Source organism: Spodoptera frugiperda, chromosome 30 (assembly GCF_023101765.2).
Source record: "Spodoptera frugiperda isolate SF20-4 chromosome 30, AGI-APGP_CSIRO_Sfru_2.0, whole genome shotgun sequence".
NCBI classification, from domain to species: Eukaryota; Metazoa; Arthropoda; class Insecta; order Lepidoptera; family Noctuidae; genus Spodoptera; species Spodoptera frugiperda.
Window position 1 is genome coordinate 5,247,978 of NC_064241.1, and position 25,810 is coordinate 5,273,787.

Below are 25,810 nucleotides of genomic sequence, written 5' to 3' on the forward strand. Positions count from 1 at the left end.
TTATAGCTTTCGAATTAGATCTGATTCTGCGGTGCAAAATTATCATTCATATTACTCGGGGTATGCTCGTTGGAATTTTGTTAACCTACATAAAAGATAGGTACAATGATCATTGAAGGATGTCAAATATTTAATCGTTTCTTAATTACTATTACGTAATACGTAACATATTGCAAAACCACTCCAATTAAACAAGTTATATGCGAAAAACAAAAAGTACGCAACATTTGAGCCTACCAACAAAATGTAAGCGTTAGGGTATCCATATTTTACGGCAGGATACAGGCGCAGTCGAGCTGCGGTTTCACTGCACCACGTTACAGGTGTGTCTCTGTTTTAATCTCCTAATGGCCACCCTACCATGCACCTAACCGAGGGCACGTTTACATTAGTGAACACCTCGCAAGCAAAAATAGTTTCGTGTTTCAATAGAAATTCTTGTAAAAATACGAAAGAGCGAGCAAAGTAGAAATCTTTTAGCATTTTCAAATTAAAAGTGTTTAAGACTCTTAGCTGGATATATCTACGTGTAAAAAATTCATTCATCAAATTACCTGGTTCTTATAATAGTTGTATGTACAATGGACGGAAACAGGCTAGTGATGATGATAATGACGTCCTATTATCGACCAAGGCCTAATGCAGGTGCAGATTTCTTGATTTTGTAATATTTTTTGAAACTATCGCATAGTCATGCCCCTGAGATTGTCGTAACGTGAATTACACAATGCATTTTTTTTATTATTATTTTGAATATATTACGTTACGCCTTTTATCCCCGAAGGGGTAGGCAGATGTCTTGTTATCGATACTAGAGCTCACTACTAATGGACCTGAACACAATGTAAACGTTCCCTATTACGGACCTATAGAAAAAGCTCGTAATTTTCGATGCGTACAATTTATTTTACGAACACTAAATATTGGCCTGTGAATTTATGAGACGACGAACGTAAAAATAAAAAAGTGTCGCTGACGGATTGCAGAATGTTTTCGACGTTCTAGAATAGTATATAATATTTATGTGTTTTTGTTCAGTGTTTATGAACGGTTCGAGAATAGTTTTTCATAGTTTAAGAGTTATTTATTTTTGCTTCATTGCACAATAATAGTGAATGGAATGGGCTTTTGCCTATAGTTGTTATGTCAGTCATGTTATTACTACAGCTTTTCATCATAAAAATACCCCAATGGGTATTTTTTAGCGTTACAAAGAAAATTGCTTCTTTGTTGCTGTTCTTTAAATAACGCTTTGACATAATTATTACGAAGCACTAACATAATAAGAGGTGCTGCTACACAATTTCTTACTAGAGCAAGATTCTTTATAAAGATAGTACTAAATTAAAAATTCTTCAACCAAGTTCCATTAAGATACTGTAAACAAGGAAAATATATAAGTGTGGGAGTACAATAAGTGTGCTTCAGCACGAATGGGCGTGCTCCACCGGAGTGATACCACGGTCTCACAGAAAACTGACGTGAAGCAACACTGGCGTTGTGTTTCGTCGTGTGAGTCAAATTACCCCCTTTTCCAATCCCCCAATCCCCGACTACAACGCGTTTACCTCGATTTTTAATTAAAAAGAAAAACGTAATACTCAGTCCATAACAAAAGCAGCCCATACCATAATTATACGTAAACCTAACATCAAAACATGAACCGTTCGTACAATTATCGTAAATATGAGTTAATTAGTACATTGTCAGCACTAGGGTTTAGTACTAAGCTCCCACTAACAACTTCATTAACGTTAAAATGTCGTGTGACGTCAAAATAATATGAATTTGAGCTCTTGATGGGATTCCATTTTGGAACAAATGCGAACTCGACAATGCCCGCCCTGTATCTAATTTACTGAGCTTATTAATGTATGTGTGTACATATTTGTATGACTTTATATGAATATTGGGTGTGTTATTGTCACGGTGTAAATGTACTATGTGTATAAGGAAACCTGACGAGATTTGAGTCATTATTAAAATTTCTTGTAATTATTTACATATCTTCGTAAGTAAAAAATAGGATTCAATAAAACCTGAACCACGCATTGTTTTTTTTAAAAACGTGGCTTCGCAATATAATTTTCTCCAGTGTCTTTGGTGCGTTTACAAACATAAAATTTCACATGCACATAATACCCAAACCCGAAACAACAATTTGTTGATCACACAAAGAGTTGCTCCGTGCGGGAATCGAACCCGCTACACGGTGTAGGTACATGTTGCTCTGCCACCGCCCCAAACGTACAACAGTCCAATTATCAATAATTTTTGAAAAGAGGAGAACAGTAGACCATTGTATGGTCTAAGATCTTAGTTAACTTCTATCATCTTTCATTTTTATGTGAATGAATCACAGTTACGATTCTGTTTCTCTATGGAAATTCTTGTTGATAGAATAAAAGACTTTAATCATTATTTTCTAAAGGAACAAGGTACACAGATGTTGTTTAAACAAAGCCTCTTGAAGCTTGACAAGTTTCTTTTAAACTAATTTCCCGAAAATACACCCACAGGGTGAAAGTAGTGAACTGTTATTTCTTTGGTAATAGACTTCGGTATTGGAAAACTTACGTTTTCGTTACTGAGTAGGCTTCTTCGGCGAAACTTTCTTAAAATACATTATTTTTTCGTGAATTCAAACTTGTTCTCGATAGTAATAATCAACTTGTTTCTATTAAAAGTTTTAATAATATTTTCTTTTGTTGCAGATTTGACAAGAGAGCGCGTCATATTTGAATTCTACGAAGCAGTTCAAAAGTAATTTGATTACTAAAGTTATAGAAAAACATTTAGATTTTTTGTTATGTAAAAACTTTTCTTATATTTTGTGCAATTTTCAGTAACATACGTTACACTAAAGGGAATGCTGCTCATGAATATGAGTCTCTAGCATGGTTTGAAACTAGTCGAGTTCCTTGTCAAACAGTTGCTAGAGTTAGCCGATAACAAAATAAATGATGATAACATAAGCTTTGTCACAACTTATTGCTATTGCATTAAAACTGCCTAAACACATTTTCATTAAACCTAGATTAAACCAATTCTATCCAACCTGCATTCTCCAAAACACGAACAATTCAAAATCTATTACCTCCAGCACAATGACGTAACTAAACACACAATCTTAAGTCCTAGCACTCACTTGGAGAACGGCTCGAAATGTCTTAAGTTGTCTTATGGCTTTAAGACGACAAACTGAGAGAGACTTCGGACCTAAAGTGGTTCGCATCGACCGTTTTGCAAGTTGGTATACTGCCAGCTATTATTAATTGCTTTTAGAATTATTGTTTTGTTTATGACTGCTGTGGTAGTATTATTGTAGTTTGATCGAGTTCTGTGGCTTGTTGCTGTTGCGCCTTTTGTTTTTGTTACGCTTCTGTGGCATGTCTCTTTCTAACAGTTGTCGTTATTCTCTGGTGCTTTAGGAAGAACGTCTGCTGTGAATTTTACGTCAACGTTTGAGCACTGTCGTCTGGTGGTAAGCGATGATGTGGCCTACGATGGAGCACGTTTGCTCATAAGCAACTTATTCACTCGGACCTAGACAACACCCAATTGTTGCAGTGAATTTAATTCAAGTACAATAGTGACTGCCTCGTTGGTCGAGTGGTCGCAAGTGCGACTGCCGAACAAGGGGTCTCGGGTTCGATTCCCGGGTCGGGCAAAGTATTACTGGGCTTCTTTCGGATTTTCAAAAATTTCTCGGTAGTAGCACGGAGTCTGGAATTGTGTCCAGGATATGGCAATAGGCTCACCCCCTATTAGATGGGACTTATAACACAAATGGTGAAAAGTGGGTGTACATTGTATAGCGGCATTACGTGCCGTAATGTGCACCTCTGCCTACCCCTTCGGGGATAAAAAAAAAGGCGTGACGTTGTGTGTGTGTGTGTGTGTACAATAGTTTTAAATTATTTTGGCTAGCTATTTTTTTAAATTGGGAAAAATATTTTAAATGAATCAGATGTCTACTTGAACCCTAAAAACTCTTTGAAAACGAAGTAAACTCGACGCTATTATTAAAAGTAATAAAATACATACAAAGACCTATAAAACAGCTTACATGAACAATTTAATTCGGTTGTCGTTAAAAGCAACACGCTTTCTATTTGACCTCTACACAATTAAAGCGATCATTTTGTATGTAGGTACGTAATAAAATATACTTGGGAGCCATTATTCTCTCACTTGAGACATAAACATTTACTTAATCCGTCTAAACATGTAGGCGGTCTTCGACTTCTATTGTTTATAGTTTAAGTTATGCGAAGTGTTATTACAAGGCTTTACCTTGAGTAGGGTGGGTAGAAGTGTATTTACCTAAACTGTACCCACATTATGTAAGTTATGTTTTGTGCTGAAATATTTATTGAACGAATCTTAAATGTGTTAGTGCGTTCATCAAGTAATAGTGGAACGTCTAAGTATATCTCTGAGAAATCACCATGGTCAGCTGGAAGACGTCAACTGCTGAACAGAGGGTAGTTTTTCATGTTGAACGACAACTCGCTACCTGCATCCACTAGGTCCCTGCGACTCTAGCGATATCGTCGGTCCACCTAGTGGGAGGTCTGCTTATGCTACGCCTCCCGGTCCGCGGTCACTACTCGATTATCTTCTTGGCCCAGTAGCCATCAGTCCTTCGAGCAACACGGTTCATTCAGTTCACATATTTTGAGAGCTATGCCTGTATATCTGGTTTTTTGGCGATTTTCCATATTCGGATTTTGTCACGCAAAGAAATTTCGAACATAGTTTTCTCCTTCGATCGCTGGATGACTCTAAGTTTCGCTAAAACTGAGTATTGGTATTCACCAGACGTGGTGATCGGCTTAAAATGTAAACGAGCGGTGATGTACGGATGTCTATCTTCTTGAAAAAATAAATTTGTAATAAAACCGAGCATTGATAAAGCTATTAGCAAAACTCAGAAACCGACCATATAAAGCGTGTTTGATATTAATAAACAAACATTTATAAAGTGTTTGACCACCCAAGTGATGCAAAGTGCCAGTCTGGTCTGTCCAGTTCGCTCAAAGGGACAGTGCAGCGATACCGAGACCGCATTGTTCGGACAAAATACGAGTTACTCGAGTGGTACGGGAGATGAATACATCCGCACATGAGTGCTGTTCAATGTTACGTTATTTTACAATAAAACTTGTAGTGTAATTGCAGAAAAAATAATTAAATATGATTGTAATTAATGGAGATTTGCTGAAAATTGTAATGGGTGAACCTTTATTATATTTTGTTCATCTGCTGAGCATGGTGTCAAAGGTTGAAGGCCTTTGACAACCATTTTTTCCGAGAAATTCCTGAACCGAACTTAATAAAATATTATGTTGTAATTGGGTCCCCCATTATAGACACTTTTGTTAAGAGTTATCTAAACTCTTAACAAAAGTGGCGAAAATGTGTATAGTGTATATACATAAAAAATAAAAGCAGAATACCGATTTCCTTACTCTTAGCTTGGAACCTTAAACTGCTCTAATGGTGCTTGCATAAAACAACAACACTGGCCACTTATAAGCTTAACCAAAGATATACTCCGCTCAAGCAAATCCGACAGTACATTCCAGGCATCCTGCTGGAGATTTACTTCTATCCTCACTTGCCCTGAAAACGGGTGATTCTGTTCTATTAGATCCATCCTACCGGCCAGCATCAGATGCATTTGCTGTAAATCCTCGGGAGTCTCAGCATTTCTCTCACATCGTGAGAACAATGAACAGCTTTGACTGGATAAGAACTGAAATTTTGAGATGTTTATGGCATTTTAATTGTATTTTATTTAACAAAACATAAGAAAGCGATTTCTACATTGGTCGCTAAATATTAGATATAAGTGATAAAATGCATCATAATTGTCTTAATTTATTAATACCTAGTAAAAATAGATTTTAAATTTACATTCGGTTTGGAAACAGAACTAAAAAATGGCAAAGGAAAACCTGCGTTTTAAGTTCCCATCGCCTGTCGCGAATCGATCGCCTCAGAAGTGAAAACACTCGAAGCGAAGCATTTCGAAGTCTTATTAGTGTACAATTTAAGTCTATGAGCAATCTAGAGACCACTTCACGCTGATTGGCTGCACTTATTATTGGTTCACTAGATCGAAGTAGCCAATAATTTAAGCGTTAGGTACTTTGTGTTGGACTGAGTGAATACTTTGACTGCTATAATTAGGTTGGGTTATATGTATTCTTGTAGGTAATGCTTGAAACAATTGGGAATTAGTTCACAAATGAGAAGAACTAAGAGTGAGAGGTGTTAGGTTTTTTCGTTACGGAATTACTGGATTCGGTCTCCACACTCAAGTCCCGCGATAGAAACTATGCAATAGCTTAAAATAAATATATTAGTAAATGACACTAAAAAGCAGACCATACGGGTAAATATTCAGGAGGAAATAACATCAGAAAATAAAAGTGCCATAACATTGTAAACTGTCTAAAATATAGACGGTTGTGTCGTGAACGAGACCCTTGGAAAACTCCGGATTAATCACGTCAAGCTGAAAAAAGGAGAGATTATTGAAAACTGCAAAGCTTTTAGGGAATTAAAATAAAACAAGGAAGTGAGGAAAGACAAGCGTTTCATTATGTAATGGATTTGATAAGATTAATGTTTTGTTAGAAGTGCTGACTGAAACGAAATTGAGGAAGAGTTCGGTAATAACATATGAAGCCGTGTTGTTTTGCTATCTGTTCGGAATCGACGGCTTTTTTGTGAGAAATTGGAGTTAGCTTTTTTATTATGTTGAACCAAAGCAAATTAAATTATCGTTTATCGACGAAAACATATTTAATATTTAAGACTTACAATACCTTTACTAATAAGATTAAACTAATAAGGGTATCGAATCAACTTAGGTTGATTGACCTTTCAATCAGAAAACTATATAGTTTTCTCCAAACATTCAAAATACTATCCGATGTATTCAGTACCTACTGTTTAACCATAAAAACAAAATCCAAGCAAACAAAATACCATCGCGATCCAAGGGTGACTTGTGAGCACATGATAGATTTATCTGACCCACTCAAAAAACGGCATTGTTGTGTCACTAGATAAATAAATACCTTCTAGAAAAATCGTAACCCTTTTTCTCCGTCAGTTTTACGACTCCCACACGTTGATAAGGAGTTGATACATTTTATATTTCCCTTTTACGCAGGATCAGCTGATAAAAAGTCACAAATATTCACAGCGGCGTCTATCGAGTCATTGTCTGCACTATCTATACTTCCTACATCAACGTCTGAACAGTGCTTTTGTCGCGTCGAGGGATGGCGTCGTCTATTCTCACTTAATACGAATACAATGCATGGTATTCTCGGCCGATTTATCCGCTTTTGTTACTGAGCCACCGATGTTGGCAACAGAAAGTTTTCAAACGTTTAGTGCCTTGCTCTTCCCGTTTGAAATTTATTTTGCTGCAGTGCCAATTTGAGTTGGTATTTTATCGTAGTTTTTTGTTGTGTTTCACTTGATTGATGGTGAATAATAGCTTTGGTTTTTCTTTAAAATACGTTGGGGTTAGGAACGTATGTGTGCCAACGTATTTGATATAACTTAACATATTTTCTCTTAAAGTAAAGCACCTGCATAAAAAAACCTAATCAGCGATCATCAAGTACGTTTTCAGTCTCAAATTCAACACTGTGACAATGTCATTCCAACTGAGGAGAATTTCTACAAAGTTAGGCTAGGCCTTCTTACTCGTAGTTTCTAAAGAAAGGGATTGATACAATACGTAAACACAAGTCTGAGTCAAGCTTAGGTACATACATTTGAAAAGCAAATATTACGCTGCGTTAGTAAACAAAATAAACCGGGCTCCCTTGAAATTGCTTCAATGTAATGTAGCTTTCTATTTGTTTTATATTAGGTACATTGTTTGTTGTAGAGTTGGTACAAAGTAGTAGCCTCTTCGAGTGACGATTGCTAAGCAAGTTGGATTGTTATGGCCATACAATCTTGTTACTATTCTCAGTGGTTTGCAATCTTTGCTTTAAAACTTGAGTGGGTTTATAGTTTATGTTTGATAGCATTGTCAGAAGTTGTGAATAGCTATATCATGCATCTATAAAAGTATTTTAGAAAGCGTAATCTAAATGTAGCACTCCACCACACAGAACCGGATATTTTAGTTCTGTAGTAGAACAGTGCGCGAGTAATTTGATATTCCTGACTTTGTAAAAACAAAGCTTTTCAAACAATGGCTCATACTTTAATTGTAATCGTGGTATCACCGCTTATAAAAAAACTTTACGGTAGCATTTGTTTAACAGTTACTGCTTACAAACAAGTTTAGTTAATCACAAATGAATTTCCAGTGTATGTCGTGTATATGACTTATTATGTTCTGTATATTGATACTGACGATTAAGTTTTCAAACTACTTCTAAAACATTAATGAAAATGACCACAATTATTCAAGAAAATGTAAGTAAACTGTAAGTTTAATGTCTTTACCGAAGAAATTAGTGTTTAAAACAATTTATAGCTGGCAAGTTTGAGACGTTTTGTCTTAGCCTTGTTTCGCAATTGTCTTCATAGTTGTTTTGAAGTGTGGCATGAACTTGTAAGTTATTGGTTCATGTTTTTGTGGACTTCCAAGAAGTTACAGCTAAGTAGGATGATTTACGATCGACCTTGTTTTTGGAGATTAGTTAGACAGTCTTGCTTAGTGCTTGTTGAAGTAAAAAATTGTATCGTGGAAAGTTGAGGAAGGGTTTGGTTATTTCGTGTCACTTACTAGTGATTAACGTTTCTGATTTTGGCGTAACGTTGACTCTTCAAAATTAGGCTTCGATTTGTAGATTATTCATTTCAAAATTATATTGAAACTAGCTTCTGCTAGCGGTTTCACCCGCGTTCCCGCAACATAAAAAGTTCTATCCTATCCTACCCAGATCAGCTCATTACCTGTCTGTATACCAAATTTCATCAAAATCCGTTCATTAGTTTCAGCTGATTGATTGACGGAAAACATCTAAACCATTAAACTATATTGATTGTATAGTGTGATTTTTATGCTACGGAGGCGAAAAAGTAACTAACTGGTTACATGATGAAAAGAATTTTATTAATATTTACAAGACTAGCTGACCCAGCGAACTTCGTACCGCTTTCGCGTAGCAATGATGCTCTATTTTATTTTGTATAGCTGAGCTATGTATGAGTCCCTATTCAATTTGAACTGGATCTCACTATACCTGAAAAGGACTTTACTATTTAAAAAAAAAAAAACAAAATATATTTTCATAATAGTGTTTATTCCATAGGATTCAATAATTTCACTACTATTTTTACAAATCGCTATTGAAGAACTTGACATTTTTAAGTAAACACTGAGTTAAATACCACGCGCGCTCTTTATCAATTGTTGGCACATTAAAATGTCCAGCATTTTGTCCTGCAGGCACCTTATCGGCTCTGATAACAATTTTGTGATTATCTGATGGCATGCGGTCTAATGCATTTGTGAATAATGCAACTAATTCATTGTGTTGATTTGATGGAAAAATGTTTGAAGTTGTTCATCACAATGGATCTTTTTACTGAGTTGTTGTGTGCGCAACGCTGATCGACTTCTCTTGCTGAATTGTCCATAAAATATATTTGCAAAAATGTATAGTCTTCAACAGGCACTGGCAATAAGGAACCTGTTTGATGATATATTTGAATCCCTGAATCTGCAAGAATATAAATATGTATACAGGTAATTGTATAGTAAATTGTACCACCATGTGGCTCGCAAAATACTGCCACAATACTTTACATCATTTCAAATTAAAACTACTTTAAACCTCGACATTAAACAGCCATCCACGGCAGCTTTAGGCAGTAGGCTTTACCAAGAACACCTTGCTCATGCCACTATAAAATACAACATGTTATAAAATGGTGATTAAGTCTTCGGATTAAAGACTATTATGATGTATTTGACTTATTGTTTACAAAACAAACACATCACTAACTCGACATATTTTGCACCAACTACATGGTTTAAAACTAAAAAAAAAAAACGTTTGCCATTATACTTACTAAAAGTAGGCACAAAATTGTCTCGTATAACTTTTGTTGCCCCAAATGATGTCATTTGAAAGCAATTATTGTACTGCTGGATATGAGTCAAAAAATTAACTAATGAATGGCGTCAATTTGACTTGGCCGCTGGCGCAACACAATCCAGAGGCTTCATTTTTGAATTTCAATCCCAATGTGGACACACAATGTTCATTAGTCCAATAGCAACAATTTGCTCTGAACTGTAATCAATTGCCACATTATAACTGAATGCAGCTTTGTGGGGATTAAACACAACATTTCTATCTTGATATCGATTCAGTTCAAGTTCATTTCGCGCTTCACGTTGCTCATCAGTTTAATTTGCTCTTATATTTCTTTGACTTGCCGTATTTCGAGTTCTGCGGCCTAAGCTTGTACGTCTGGTTGGTAGCATTGTTAAAAACGAAATTCCAACTGAAAATAAAAAGCTCTCATACATTTTCTACAACCATGTATACCAAATTGTAGTATTGTGTAGTCACCAAAAGTTACTAAAAATCAATATGAAGATGCGAACTTACCTTGATTAACAAACACTTATTAGCAAATAAAAATCTTCTTAGTCTTTAAAACTCGAAAAAATATTAAGATAATCTCTCAGAAATATTGAAAAATATACATTTAATTTTGCATATTTTAAAAAAACGCGCAATACGAATGTCAATGTCATTCACACCAATAGACTATATTGAAAGAGCATCGTTTGTTCGAAAACGTGAATAGAAACTTTAATTTACACAAAATAAATTTCTGAACACACGCGTAACTGTTGATAATTTGTCATTATTTCTGAACGCACGCATAAATATTTGAGGAATTCCATTAATGCAATGCACTTTTCAACATTTTCAATAGATTAAAAAAAAATAAAGACAATTGTTTATTTACCCTTTTCAAATAGTTTATACATAAATGTCAATCATTATATTTGACAGGGTAGACAACAAATATTTGACATGAATGTTTATTGAAAACATCTAGCTTTTGCCCGCGACTTCGTCCGCGTAGTGGTGTTAGTGGTCAAAATGCTGCCGTATGTCATCTAAAATGTGAATTACTTGAAAATATGTTACTGTTTGCATTTTTAAAGATATGTATTCCATAGAAACCACGACCGCTGATTCATCATTTTATAATCATGATGAAAAGTAGCCAAGGTTGTCTATATTATTATCCTTTAATTTCCTATATATTGCCTATCAATAAAAAAATACATTGTTTCGTTGTTATATTTCATAAACAACATTCGTGCAAGCGTAACCTCAACACAAACGGGTTACTTTCGCACTCATAACATTAGTATGGTAGTAGGGATATTGGCGATTTAAATAAGTATATGTGTATTTAAATAAGAATCGAACATCGTGTATTTAAAGAAGAAATCGTGAAGCCACAGGCAACGTATTAACGAAAATGACGAATTTTCAAGCAAACATTAATCTCCTCTATCAACCATTCTACGCCTTCTACCCTTTTTATTAAAAAGTAGCCTATGTTCTTTCGCTCCTCATTAAGTGTCTAAATACAAAATTTCACTGTTACAGCTTTAAAAATGACGAATTTCCATATGACAATTCATCCCCTATTTTTACCCACTCTCCCCTATTTTTTTGCAATAAAAAGTAGCCTATGTTCTTTCGTTTATCTTTAAGTGTCTAAATACAAAGTTTCACTGTTACAGCTTTTAAAATGACGAATTTACATATGAACAGTCATCCCCTCTTTTTACCCATTCTCTCCTATTTTTTTTGCAATAAAAAGTAGCCCATGTTCTTTCGCTCCTCATTAAGTATCTAAATACAAAGTTTTACTGTTACAGCTTTTAAAATGACGAATTTCCATATGACCATTTATCCCCTATTTTGACCCATTCTCCGCAATTTTTCTGCAATAAAAAGTATCAAGTAAGGTCTATTCTATCTCAGTACCAATTTTCATCAAAATCGGTTCACTGGTTTAGGCGTGAAAGTGTAATTACAGACGGACAGAGTTACTTTCGCATTTATAATATTAGTAGGGATTCTGTGCTCCAAGTCTCCAACGCACACTTATCCAATAGCATTTGTTTTTTAATATCCAATAGCAATATGAACTTTATCCAATAGCAATAAAGCTCAAATTGACTCTACGTATTAGTTAGAAAACGTTTGTATGGGATAAAGAAAAGGGCTGTTTTTAGGGCTTTTTCGTCAATTATTTGATATTTTCTCGCCGTAAAAACCATCCTTGAACTTCGACGAATATTACAAAAAAAGAATTGGCCAAATTGGTCCACGCGTTCTCGAGTTATGCGCTTACCAACGATTTTAGCGATTCATTTTTATATATAAGATTTCCACCCGTGTCTCAGTAGGTATATAGACCATTTACCTACAATCACTTATATCTATACATATAATAAAATCGTAGAAAAGTGCTGTCTGTACATTGAAAATAAAAATAAAAAAAATAGCAGGGGTTATTGTTATGTCGATGTCGAACCCAAAAATGTAATTAACTTTTTTTTTGTCTGTTTGTCTGTTTGTCTGTTTGTCTGTTTGTCTGTTTGTCTGTTTGTCTGTTTGTCTGTTTGTCTGTTCGTCTGTGCGCGCTAATCTCAGAAACGGCTGATTCGATTTGGATGCGGTTTTCACGAATATATTGTGGGATGCTTAAATTTACATTTAGTGTTTGTTTCATGTCAATCGGTTCATAAATAAAAAAGTTATGTCAAATTAAAGAATCACGTCGAACATTCTATGCTTATACCATTAATCTCCGCAACTATTTGACGGATTTGGTTGAAATTTGGTACAGATATAGTTTAGAACCTTAGAAAGGACATAGATATATTTTTATTTCAAAAATCAAAAAATAAAAATAAGATATAAATTATTTATAAATAATTCTATGTCGATCGTTACACGACTTCGGTTCATGTTATTGTTTTAATTTATCGAAAAAAAGTAAATAAATAGTAAAAAGGTATGAAAAAAATAATATCAATATAATAAAACATTTAGTACAAAGAAAATGCTCTAACGGAGTATAGATAATTCTATGTCGATCGTTACACGACTTCGGTTCATGTTATTGTTTTAATTCATCGAAATAAGTAAATAAATAGTAAAAAGGTATGAAAAAAATAATATCAATATAATTAAACTTTTAGTACAAAGAAAATGCCCGAACGGAGTATAAATAAATAATCCAAGTTGTCTTTATCCTCGACAGATGGCGTTGGGATCGAAATAGATCGCGCTATGGTTTCGTTACATTCATTTGGTTGGGTATCGGCCGAGCGCTTCGGTACTATCGTAGAAAAAGTGTATTATCAGTCGTATGATTATTTGTCTGTAGTGGTCCTGCTGTTTCGTATATTCTAAATTGGTTTCGTTGTATTTGTCAATTAATAAGTTTATTTGTTGGGTTTTCCTGGTTTTTTGGTTAAACTATTTAACGTAGGTTTAGTTTGATATCGATTATTAGTAGTTACTGTAGTTAGTTTTTTTAATAAAATTGTAAGTCTAATTTATAAATTAATTGGATTAGATTTAAGTCGTTTCTTTTAAATTATTTAGTTTAAGCTTGGTTATTATAGCATAGAGGATAGGTTGTAATATAATTTCTTTTTTAATTGTTATAAATTCGTAATTCGTAGCTTTCTTTAGTTTTAAGTTAGTTTAAGTCCGTTTTTAAACTATTTTTTCAATGCCCTAAGTGAGTATACATCTATTAAATTCAAACGCAGAGCTCATTATGTTGATTTTTGAAGAGTTCCCTGGAATATCTTCCACATCTCATTTTTGAAGAGATCCCGCGAGATCGGGAACTATGTGGTTAAAACCAAAAATTTGCCGGAAGTCACTATTCCACGCGAACGAAGTCGCGGGCAAAAGCTAGTGTAAAAATATAGACAAAAATTATTACACAAAATACCACCAATTGTAATGATATAATCTTGACAGTAAATAAATGATGAATCCCCATTCACAACCGAAGCGTGTAGGGCGCAAAATAACACGAATGCTGACGCCAATGTCAGTGTTTGTACGTCAATTTGACTAACAATCCAATTAGCCCTCGGGACTGTAACAGAATACTAATTATTTGGGTGAAAATACGAAACCGACAAAAACATAGATATCTGATGGAAACATTGTGTCATTGTTTCGTTGTTGACAGTTAATTAATGAATGATAGGTACAATGTGACTTAGTAGTTCATTCGAGTTGTATAAATTGGTTTATTACCACTTAGGTATGGGCTAACTGCTAAGTATGAAAAGCTACTTATGAGATCTTGGGTTGAAATTATCATTTTGAACTTTATTAGTAGTGTATGTATTTTAGTGTATTAAATTGTTGTAGGACCAAATAATTACGAGAAAATGTGTACTATATTAAAACATCGTGCCGAAGCATGGCTCTCCCACACTTAAAGGGAACAATATAAATATAATACCCATGATAAAATTGACATTTTTATTTTTAGCTTAGGGTCTAACGTGTTTAAAGGTTGGGGGTTGAAATCTATTAATGTCGATGTTATATTTAAAGCTTGTGGCCTTTATAAGTTTATTTTTACCGACCATTGTTAGGGAATAATGGAAATAAGTTGATAATATATTAACACAAAAAAGGTTTATACCACGATATATTCTGTTCCGTTATGTGTCAATATTAAGATACGTACAGATAATTTAATGTACTAATTGGCACAATATAAATAACATACTAAAACAAGAGTACTCAAACAAGACCGACTTTTACTGCTTAATATTATAGCTTTGTATAAAGAAAATAAATAAAAGTCCAAAGCGCATAAAAACGTTTAATTCCACTCAAATTTATGCACCCACTAAACTTCAGTAAAATTCGCCACTCATGTCCACACTCAATGTTACATTGAGGGGAAATAAATAAGAGAGAGAGAGAGAGAGAGAGAGAAAAACTGCTGCATGTAAAGTCTGAGGCACGTAAAGCCGGAAGTCCGGCGTCGGCCGCATCCTGCCTCGTCTGCTACTGAAAGCCTTTTAGTTCAATTTAGCGTGCAAAAAGAGTCTAGCTATTCTGTGTTTTATGTCACTAGGGAAATTGCTCTCGTCATATCTAAGTTCTCGATTTGAAAGCGTTTTTGCATGACTGAGTAAAGGGTAGTTGGGATTTTATGCGATAACTGCTCCGGGCTAGTGTTGCTTGCAATCGGATACGCGAATAAAGGGCTTCGAACTGTCGGGTGGCAATTTGTAATAAAAAGGAATATTTTTATTTTATCTCTGCTTCTATTGAAACGAAGAATTTCGAGATGAAATATTTTAGAATTCATCAGCTATAACCCCACTTTATAGCGTTTGTTTATTAACCGAGTTTGAAGTCTGTCTTCGTTTGATGTTTAATTACATACTTACCTGCAGAGCCGTCGTTTTGTTTAAATTTTGCAGTAAACCTTGACACCTTGCTTCCATTAATTCCATTTCCCAAACGCCCCGTTTTAATCGCAATTAAGCAAGGCGAGGCATTTATCTAAATTGTCAATTTCAATTGAGAATTCCTTAGAAATTCTCCTCATTTTCTTTGTCGGGAAATGAAGGCAAATACAGCAAATTCCTTTGGGACTTGCTTTGTAGGACAAAGACAAAACTGAAATAGTTATTGATCCATTAGGAATTCAAATTGCCATCTTTGAGGGGACAGCGTACCTTGTTCCGCGGGAAATTACTATTCGGAATAGAAATAAACGACAAAGTCCGACCTTATTGAGACGGTACTACAGATATCCTTGTGCGAAACTTTCCTTATATTAAGAGCTATTTATAGCGGTTACGAAACTAAATATCTTTTCAATAGTATCAATATTAACATTCCCTTATAATATTACTAGCTTTTGCCAGCGGCTTCGCTCGCGTTAAGAAGTATTATTATTAATTAGGTATGGTTTTTGCGGCTTTACTTTTGTTTAGCGTGTGTAAAAAATTAGGGCCTACAAAACTTCTTTGTACACAATATTCTTTACTAATCTGTCATTAGGCGCTACGCCATAGTAGCTTAATGCATACAAAGTCACAGCCCGATCGCTTTAAAATTGACAGTTTCATACAATCTTTTATTCCCTAATTTATCCCTTTGAGTGTAGAATTGACCAAAATCTTTTCTAAGCGGATGCTTACGTCATAACTTCTACCTGCATGCCAACGTTTCTCTCTGTTCAGCCCGATCCGTCCAGTGGTTTCAGCTGTGCGTTGATAGATCACTATGTCAGTCAGTCAGTCAGTCACCTTTGAGTTTTATATATTTAGATGCACAGCGCCATCTAATAGCGGTAGGCAGAACTTCTCAACATTTAGAACTAAACATTATTTTGTTCGTTCCATTACGTACTGATAGGTTCAAACTAATACATTTTACATCCTTCATCATCCCTTATTTTATCACCCGTGGGGGTTGAATGGGGGTTGAATTAATCAAAATCGTATTTAAGCGAACGTCATCATAAAATTCTGATTCGTCATCAGGACTTCTTCATAAAATCTAAGAAGATGTATACAAACTTTCATCCCCTATTTTATCCCCTTAGGGATGGAATTTATCAAAATCCTTTCTTAAGGGTTGCCTACGCCATAGTAGCTTTATGCGTGCAAAGTCTCAGTCCGATTGGTTTAAAATTGACAAAGTTTCATACAAACTTTCATCCCCTATTTTATCCCCTTAGGGATGGAATTTATCAAAATCCTTTCTTAAGGGTTGCCTACGCCATAATAGCTTTATGCATGCAAAGTCTCAGTCCGATTGGTTTAAAATTGACAAAGTTTCATACAAACTTTCATCCCCTATTTTATCCCCTTGGGGGTAGAATTGATCAAAATCCTTTCTTAGCGGATGCCTACGTCATAACTTCTACCTGCATGCCAAATTTCAGCCCGATCCGTCCAGTGGTTTCAGCTGTGCGTTGATAGATCACTATATCAGTCAGTCAGTCAGTCAGTCACCTTTGAGTTTTATATATTTAGATGCACATCGCCATTTTAGCGGTAGGCAGAACTTCTCAACATTTAGAACTAAACATTATTTTGTTCGTTCCATTACGTACTGATAGGTTCAAACTAATACATTTTACATCCTTCATCATCCCTTATTTTATCACCCGTGGGGGTTGAATGGGGGTTGAATTAATCAAAATCGTATTTAAGCGAACGTCATCATAAAATTCTGATTCGTCATCAGGACTTCTTCATAAAATCTAAGAAGATGTATACAAACTTTCATCCCCTATTTTATCCCCTTAGGGATGGAATTTATCAAAATCCTTTCTTAAGGGTTGCCTACGCCATAGTAGCTTTATGCGTGCAAAGTCTCAGTCCGATTGGTTTAAAATTGACAAAGTTTCATACAAACTTTCATCCCCTATTTTATCCCCTTGGGGGTAGAATTGATCAAAATCCTTTCTTAGCGGATGCCTACGTCATAACATCTACCTGCATGCCAAATTTCAGCCCGATCCGTCCAGTGGTTTCAGCTGTGCGTTGATAGATCACTATGTCAGTCAGTCAGTCACCTTTGAGTTTTATATATTTAGATTACACGAAACATGAAAATAATTTGTTTGCATTGCCATAACCTGTAAATGGTTTACGAGGCAATATTATGTACAAATGACAATGATCGACAGACAGAGAAAAAAGTAATCAATCATAATCATAACTACTACATCCGCTATATTATTCGCTTTAGTTCCTTACCAGTATCTGTTAAATAACGCGTAACGTTTCTCTCTGTAAACAAAGCGTTGATATCCTTCAGCTAACAGGGAAAAATTGGGCGTATCTATCACGCATCTGCGTACAATCTGCTGACGAGCGTCGACGACACCCCAATCGTTCACCAACAGTAATAAAACCGCATCACCTACCATTTATCCCGGTTTGTTTGTGATGCGAACGTGATTGCGGCCCATACGGACAAAGGGCTCACGAAGAATAACGTCAGATCTGAAGATAATGAGATTTTCACGAGTATCGCGATAATAATCGGTGGCATTGTTTGCGTGCGGCTGCCCGGCCGGCAATTATTGGAACAATGGGGACTAGGAAACAGTTTATCAGATAGTAATGAGTTGTTATTCGTCTATTATAGGATTTGTCTGGAGTTAGTTTGGGTTTCTCTAAAGCCGTGTAGCTGATGTTAAAATGGGATTTCTTAGAAGCAAGACGAAATAAAAATATTTTTGCAAAGGAGGTAGAGTGAAAAGCTTTTATTCTATTTCTGTAACATTTGTGTTTTCATTGTATTAAGTTGATAAACTGGAATCTAAAAAGGATTCTGTAAATAAAACAAGGATAGTCTCCGTTGTTTACACTGAAAATAAAGTCATGTTGTTTTCCTATCTATAAATAAAAATAGAAAAGGTTACTCAGGAAATAAATGGCTAATTAAAAATGTTTTATTCAGATATTCCCGTTGCAATTTGCTTCCTTAGTAATTGACTGAAGGAAAAGTATGTTAAGCGTGGGACTTGTACCATTAGGATATTAAAAAATAGTACACGTTCAAACTTGCGTGGCAACTTTATTGTGGAAATTGTAATTTCGGATTAAAATAGACTAGTGGTCGCCTAGTGGTTGAAATTCAACCATATACGATTTAATTTACAATACCGTAAAACATGGCAACTTTACCATATTTTAGAACAAAACACGAAATATATTTTTAACCATAAGACGCATAGAAACCAAAACTATATATTTAGAATTGTAGTCTATCTGGCTCACTTTACCTTAATCGTCATTAAATACAAACACTTATTTTAGCCGTAGTAAAGAAAAAACAACATGGGTAAAGATACCAAATTTTTGGCAACTTTACCTATGCGCCGTATTCATCGTGTATTGCATATTAAAGAGTTCTTGAAGTACAGAGGGCTTCATCTAGGACCTCTTCGTATTATAATGCAAACAATATGAGGAAATCTATAAAGATAACGGCTACACAGACATTAGGGAAAGTTGCCACGGGTTTCATCGTAATTTACATACAAATAATTTGTTACGCTCGGGGTTGTCAAAAAAGGAGGAACTTTTTTATGACATGTATATTTAAAAAAAAATTAATAAACCTTAAACCTAAAGTAAAAAAACGCACAAATTTCCAACATAAATATTATTCCCTTTTAAACTAAATTAATTTCTAAAATTTTAAGTATTTATGTTTAAAATTGTAAAAAAGGCTACAAAATAATGTTTAATCCTTGACTTTTTAATTTTATGACTTCACTATCTCCATAGCTAATTATAACATCACTTCCGTATAATTTTTATAGTGTCTAGCTCCGAGTTTTCTGCGGTTTTGTTTCATGGGAGCCATTTTGGCTGTAAAACAAAAGGTATTATTAAATACATTATATCTTATCATCCAGGATATTCACTATTATGCTGTGAAATTTAGGTATTCGAAAATGGTTACATACACACAAACAAGAAAAAAACATTTATTGCCAACCCTAACTGTAGGTAAAGTTGCCACAAAGCAGGCCGTGGCAACTTTACCTAACCTGTGTCAACATTACCGAAGCGATTATTTATCAATAAATTAAAGAAAAAGCAATTGCTGACATTACAACAGTAATCCCAACTATAATATACATACAAGATCAAAATTTCACTCACCTGTGACAAATAGTTAAGGCTCTGTAAGCACAATTTAGGAACAACTAACTTTTAGCTCATTTTCACGCATACATTGTGACGGCCATTACTGGCATAATAGCAGTCTTACGTCTACGCAAAATATAGTAAATATTTCCTTTTAATGTCTAAAAAATACTTCTATTACAAAACAGAATTCTAGTGGGTAGATTTTTAGATAAATGAGTTTATACCGAATACCTATAGTATGGTAAAGTTGCCAAGGGCCCGGTAAAGTTGCCATAGTTTACCGGTACCATTAACATACGTTCAAGGATAATTTTTATTCAACTCAAACTCAAACAAACTCTTCTATGAAACTCTCTTCATATGAGACGTCAATATCATCGCAATGTCTATCGATTTTGACGTTTTGTCAAATACGATCAGATACTATGCATGTGTGTGTAATGTTTTATTTATTGATTTAATGTACTTTATAAGCATTATTTTTGAAAAATATTAGCGTTCTTCACTTCTCCTACACATAAACTATAAGTGTACCAAATTTTATGCTCCTACGTCCGCGCAATTTTCGTAAATAGCGGTCCAAAGTTTTTGCATCACGTATTAATATATAGATGTAGAGTAGGTAATCAATTGCATTTTTGTTTAGATCTTAGTTTTTATAATTTTCATTTGTTTCTGTCAGATTATGGCAGGAAACTTAAATACAACAGTGATTAGAAAAATGTATTTTTAGCGAGATACAGTAATGTCATACAACAAAAGTCGAACTGACGTTTCAACATTTTCACAATTATGACAGATATGATGGTTCATTATCTGAGACTCAAAGACAAATAAACAAGTCTTACAAATGACCATACCGTACCTATTTTATTTATTACTACATATTTAATACTTTATAACGATTGTGTTAATATAGTTGTTATAGTATCATCTTCAACCTCTATTTTATGTACTAATTCTGCAGACCACTTCAATGATACGAATTTATGCTTACTATGATACCAATGACCTATGACTAATGATTCATTACTTGAGTGTACTTTAGTGTTCACTCACTACATACTCATATGATATTTTTTTACTAAAAATTAACTCTTTGATACGATAATCATGTAAAAAGAAATATACAAAATATTCCAACGAGGAAACAATTTAAAAAGCTCGGAACAATATAAGTGGTTAAATAAACGTTAAGTGGAAATAAATGAATGCAGTATGTCGTGGTTTTGACTGATTTAAGTTTGCATTGTTCTCGGTAAATATAAAGTAGTGTAATTGCGAAAGCAAGGGCGATTTACATGGCATTTTATCAAGGAAATCGTGTATTACTTCATTATAAACGCAACGCAAACATGAAAAATGTAGTGCATTTCTAGAATAACAGTTTTTTATTGACGTCTGAAGTAATTTTTATACTTTATTTTTCTTCATTTTACAACACTATGGATTGTAAAAAAGCTTTGTTTTTTTTAAAGTAAATTAAATTCCATTTTTTTATTGTTTGCTGCAATATTTTTATTCCAACATTTATAACAGAAAAGAACATTGTTTTACAAAAAATAAATGTTAAATGACTTTTCATTATTCTCTTGCAAGCAGCCTACTCGTGCTGCCAACATAAAATAAAAGCTGTTCGTAAAAAAATATTACAACCGATATTAATTTTAAAGAATTTTCCATTTTTGATAGAAACATTGCTTGCTAGGAAGGAAAGGCTTCGTGAATGAGCTAGTCTTTAATTTATAATAAACCTATCAGAATATCAGATGCACTAGAAGCGGCTATTACAGATAAGCTGTACTATTCAGTACACAGGACGTCCCGCAAATAGAATATTCCCTCTCAGTATAAAGACAAAATTTAATGCATCAGATTCTACTTTGCAATTCTGTTAAATCCATAATCCTCTTTTCTATATATTTCAGAGTGATTATATAAAATCGTTGAGTGATTTTCATATATATGTATGTGCATATTTTCTTTTTAATTTCAATACCGATATTTTTAATATAAAAATATTTTATTTTAAAGTATTTTTTTATTATAAAAGTGGAATGAATTTTCATCAGTTTTCAAGTACATCATGTGCATGTATATAGCACTTCATAAAAAATATTTTATAGTTTTCGAAGACCCGCAATGTACATAATACGTATGTAGATGTAAGTAATTGTTCATTTGTCCTTGAATACTATATATTTGCGAACATAAAGTCAGTTCTGTAGTAAATTTCTACAAGTTCAATCGTATTAATCCTACTAATATTATAAATGCAAAAGTTTGTATGTTTGTTACTTCTTCACGCAAAAACGGCTAAAGGGATCGGGATAAAACTTGTAGCAGGGGTAGATTATCGTCTCAAATAACACATAGGCTACGTTTTTGGCACACCAGAATGCTTGTAAAGACGCTGGTAGAAGCTAGTTTATAAATACAAAACTTTGTATGTTTATTTATTTGTTGCCCCTTCACGTCAAAACGGTTAAAAGGATTCGAATGAAAAGAACGGGGGTAGATTATGGTCTAGAATAACACATAGGCTACTTTTATGCATGAGAACGCGGGTGAAGACGCGTGCAGAAGCTAGTATTATAAATGTGTTTTTTGTGTGTTTATGTATGTTTATTTGTTTGTTGCTCCTTCACGTCAAAACGGTTGAAGGGATCCGAATGAAAAGAGCAAGGGTAGATTATGGTCTAGAATAACACATAGGCTACTTTTTTGCACGGGGACGCGGGCGAAGAAGCTGACAGAAGCTAGTATTATAAATGTGTTTTTTGTGTGTTTATGTATGTTTATTTGTTTGTTGCTCCTTCACGTCAAAACGGTTGAAGGGATCCGAATGAAAAGAGCAAGGGTAGATTATGGTCTGGAATAACACATAGGTTACTTTTTCCCAGAGAAACGTGAGCGAAGTCACTGGCAGAAGTTAGTACGATATAAATTATTCGACAAAAGTAATGGGACTATATATTAGAGTAACTGCATGACCTATTAACTTTCCTAAGAGGTCGTTTAGACCAGTATGTTGTTAAATGAAACGGAATAATGGTCAACGTACATAATATACAACAATATATTTGTGCTAGACTAGCTTCTGCTAGCGACTTCGCCACTGTTCCTGGGATAAAACTTATCCCACGTGGTATTTGAAACCATAATCGATCTACATAGTTAACATACATATCTCACGTCTGTTTCACATGTAGGCAGAGATAATATGACGCTAACTGCTACGAATCTTACATACTCTTTCGCTTCATTAACAGTTAACGACAATCGATATCTAAACCAAATTTTACCCAAATCTGTTTAGAAGTTTTTCGTCCATTAGAAACATATCTACACATCACTCACAAACTTCTGCATTCACAATTCATAGAGACTTTAATTAATGTCTAACACAAATTCTTTGTACAGTGACTGTGTAACTAGATAGAGAAAATATGCGACGAATGCTGCGATTTCAATTTGAGATGAAAGAATTTTCTTTGAATATCTACGTTCATAGTTTTGAATGAAATCGAATAAAAATGTTTTTAATATTTGCTTTGTTCTATGAACGATAAAGTCAGTTATTGCATGAAATAGTTTGAACTACATACGTATAAAGTTATTGCTTGCCATATGTAACTTGTATATTAAAACAGATTATGTACAGATTTATTTGTAAATCGATAGTGAAATCGTTAAAGTAGTAGATATTACACGGAAAACATGTCAAGCTCATTTTATTCATAACCACTTATATAAACGTTAAAAATTGAATTTCGTAGTAGTGTGCTACGCCGTAGCTATTTGCTACGACATAGTAAGGTGACTACAGTCATCAACTTAAAAATACGTATTGTAAAGCATGTTTTATAAAATAAATATAAGACGAGTTGAACAAACTAAATAAATAAAACGTAACCTTTAACTTGTGGAAAACATTAGCACGAATGGAAGCACTGGAATTAATAGTCGATTCGAAATCCCTAGTAGTATGTTTTATTCACTTTGTTTAATAAAGCCAGCGCTTAAACCATTAGTCTACTTTTTCAATTATTCTGTTTTCCATTTTCTTTGTAATTATAAAGTGCAGTGAATTGTGTAACATTTCTCCACCCCACGTAAAATAAGATCAGATTTAAAAGAGAACACTGTGTCCAGTCTCTGTAAAATGTGTAATTCCTTAATCAGTTCTAATAATACTCGTACTTTACCATTACCACTTGATTTCCTTTTTATAGAATAGGAGGCAAACGAGCAGACGTATCACCTGATGGTAAGCGATCAGCGCCGCCCATTAACACCCGCAACACCAGATCAGTCACAAGTGCGCCGCCGGCCTTTTAAGAAGAATTGAAAGTCGTATCGGTTCGGAAATACCGCTGACGATAGCTCAGTTTCAAGTACTTTAGTATTTGTTTTTAACTGGGTAATATCGATTTCTCTCAAAAGTTTGGTAACAGAAATAATTATTATAGTCAATACCTAATAGTTAAGTAATTGTCTATTTGATTTTGTCTGATTATTTATTAATGTTTTCAGTAAACTCGTTCGGACTAAACAAAATATTTCCATTAATAATGCTGTGAGTCACATTTTTTTTTTCATTATTTACGGAATGCTTTACGCGTACGATATCAAAGGGCTCAGGACGAGTTTGTTTTACGTTTCAAGATCGAAACGTAACTACGTTCGGCGCTCTGATTGGTTAGTTCATTGGAGCAGGCCAATCAGAGCGCCGAACGCGGTTATGTTTTGATCACGTTAAATGTAAAACAAACTTGTACTAAGCCCTCAAAATATAGGTCACTTACACAGAATAATTTCGTAGGTTCTCATTACAAAGGCGTCTGCTGTATTTATTAAGTTTGAAATAGTATTGTTTTTTGTTTCGCAAGTTAATTTCATGTAGATGATAATGTACGTGAGTATTTTTGTAATAAATCTAATTCATTTGGATCAAATTTTCATAGTATTTTCTATGGAACCATGTGATGAGTTAGATAAAAATGAATTAAGTACTATATTAACTCAATTGTTTGTTAATAACTTTTCAAACCAAATATTAAAGTTGTTGATAAAGTCTGCTCTAGTCGTAGAGATTTAATTTCTGTATACATGAAAGCTATAACATCGATTAACTGTTATGATCACCTCAAATAATAAGTCTCCCAACCAATAAATAACAACAACTTATCAAAATTAACTAAACTTTCCGTTTAACTTATTTACAATTCAGTTAAATAAATATCCAAATATATTCTTAAACGTACATAACACATTTATCTCCAAACGTCACTTGTACTTCGCACACGGTACACCGGAGCCGGCGATAGGACTCCCCATCTGTCACGTGGAGCAATAACTACGGGAGATATACCCCGTGCTCAGCATTCATCAACCTGACTGACACTAGATTAGATATCTCCATATTCACCACCCAACTAGGGAATAAACTTGTCTGACTCGAGCCGGGAAGTGCTATAGGGAAATTATTTTGGATTAGCTACATATTTTGATGTCGAAAATGAAGATGAAATGGGTAAAAATACCTTATTTTGAAGGTAGGGCTAGACAGGTGTAGTAAACATTTGTCTGTATTTTTTCAATTAATTAAAAGTTGAAGAATGAACTGTATAAAAAATATTCTTCAAAAGTTTTTACAGATTAGACAAAACGAAAACTCTTATCTTTAGTAGAAAATTTACTTCACTTGCATATCTCTAGATGATACCTACATAAGTATCTCAGATCCTAAACTTAATTTTAATAACTCGTATAAATAATACGAAAGTTGCAACCTCATATTTTACCCCGTTGCCGTGAATAAAATTCAATATATTTATTTTCATTCTTATTCGATAGTCACTTAAGAAGGTACCTAACGTAGCACACATAGTTTGCTGTCATTTGTATCGAAACTCGTTATTCGCCTTATCGAGTATCGGGATGTATGTGAAAATGTGCTTTGGGACGTGCGGTGAATCCTGTATCCTGGGCCAGCTTATCGTATTACACGTCGGGAACAAGGTTCTCACCGAGCGATGTGGAATTACTGAGAAACTGTATCGATTTAGTATCGATTCGTCGATTTTTTTA